Genomic DNA, 2130 nt, shown 5'->3' with positions numbered 1-2130 from the left:
CTTGTATGGTTTAGTTAAGTAGACTTAAGTCATAAGAAAAAAATATGTGGCATGAAGTAGGTGCGCGGTATTGTTTTTCAGTAGTTTTCAAAGCAAAATAGACAATATGCAGGGGAAATCTATGAGCTTTGTTTTTTTTGTGTGTGTGAATATAAACAGATAGGTTATATTGAACAGTGAACATGAAGGAAAAGATACAAAAAGGGAAAAATGCTTTTTTTAATTTGATGACGATGAAATGATTCCCAATAAGACGACAAGTTCCTTTCTCTGGCGTCCGACAGATCTCATTTTGGACTGAGGAGAGAATAGATAACGAAGTATAAGTAAATGTCTTAGTAAAGGAGACTTGGAAATAATTGTTTCGAAAAATTTTAGTAGAAAAAAACGTTGTAGATAAATAAAACACTGTGACTTGAACACAAAGATGAAAGGAATGTATCTTTTACAGATTATTCTTGATCACCCGCCAAGATTTAAGTTCACTGGAAGTCATAGTTATACCGTAAAAAACTAAATTATATAAAAAGTACAAATAACGTAACATATGAACCAAGAAAAATTAAATCCCTTTACAACATAAAAATGGGGATATATAGTCGCCCCGCGCCTCTGCAGCGGTAACACAACCCCCCCCTTATATTTTTATGGCTGCTTGGTTTTTGTTTCCGCCGAAGCAGAGGTTCTGACGCGAAATGCTCTTCTTATTCCAATTGCATTTAATTTTGTACATACGTTGGCATGGATAGCAAGCACTCCGTCGTCTTCCATGGTCGTAATCTCGATGTAGGCCTTTCCGTCGCCGCCCACAGTCACGCTCTTGCCCGTGCAGGAGCCTCCGTCCTTGGCTCCAGAGATGACGTCACAGTACGTACCCGCAGGGAGGCAAGTCTGGAAACAAATACGGATCAAGAATTTTTTCTTGCCGTGTTTGTTTCATACTTGAAATCTGTGGCAGTGAATCTATGAAATGAAGCCTGACATGATGATGCTGAAGTCACTGACCTGCAGCGTCTCCTTCAGATCCCACCGTCGTTATTGATGGCCAGGAAGCCCTTGTTCCCTCTGCAGAAGGCGATCTGGTTGCTCCCGTTGTCCCACAGTCGTTCATGTCCGTACCTGTTGGCATTTCGTGATGTCTAGTAACAGATTTATGAAACAATTCTTAATCAATTCATAAATCGGGTACAAGTGTGAGTCTGATCCACAAATTTCGTGATGAAGGGTGATATATATATATGCTTATTAGGAAAAAACAGTGTTGTGTTCATCATTTCAAAGATGGCCGTAAGCTCTGCGTTCCAAAACTCACCATGGGCAACATTACGGAACCCCACCAGTTGTAGATCTGCTCAGGGGTTTGCTCGCAGATCCAGCCGTCCGCAGCTGCCGTCAGCGTTGAAGCTCGGGCTGAGGATGTGAAGCTGCCGTCGTGAGGAGGTCCGATCCAGTCGTTCTTATCCTGGCCATTCTCCCACCATTGGTCCCAGTAGTACGACGACATCACGCGGGTGTAGCCGTAAGGCCAAGCCAGCATGTATGCGGTGGCCATCTGGGAGCAAAAAAGAGGTATCACTTGCTACATTTTTTCCCCACGATTATAAAACGCTACAATTCGGATTCTGTAAACAGGATGGTATTGTCTGAATCTGCATATTTTAGTTGAATTAAGCTAATATCCTAAGCTGGACAAACTTCTTTTATTTCCCTTCTTTACATCGCAGAGGCCATTGCAGGGTTCAAGTTATTTAATCAAAAAATATCTTTATGGCCACATCTGATAGAGCGCCCCTGCAAAGACACAAAGCTTTTCGTTGCATCCATGTCTGATCTTTTTTTCGCAGGGAAACTCACCTTTTACCACTTAGAGACACGGAAAGTAAGGATCATGTCTCCTCCAGCACCATGGCCTCTCTGGTTGCGTGGTTGTCAATGAAGACCAATGCGTCATGCCGGTTTCCCCCCATGCCCCAACCTTCGCCCAAGTTGTTGAGGTATTTCAGCTGGTGTTGCCGCGGAAGGCTTCGCCCAGGTACTTGCCGTACCTGAACTCCGTCACACGACCGTTGCCAACATACTCTTGTGGATATGGCTTCGCCACCTATGAATTGTGAAAAGCCTCTTTATATG

General features: G+C 43.2%; 1 pseudogene; it reads right to left on the bottom strand.

Annotated features, from left to right (window-relative positions):
- Positions 1-645: 645 nt before the first annotated feature.
- LOC119592367 overlaps positions 646-2130 on the bottom strand; it is a 3340-nt pseudogene continuing 1855 nt past the window's right edge.

The sequence above is a fragment of the Penaeus monodon genome, chromosome 30, assembly GCF_015228065.2.
Source record: "Penaeus monodon isolate SGIC_2016 chromosome 30, NSTDA_Pmon_1, whole genome shotgun sequence".
Lineage (NCBI taxonomy): Eukaryota > Metazoa > Arthropoda > Malacostraca > Decapoda > Penaeidae > Penaeus > Penaeus monodon.
This window is presented reverse-complemented; position numbering and strand designations above follow the sequence as displayed.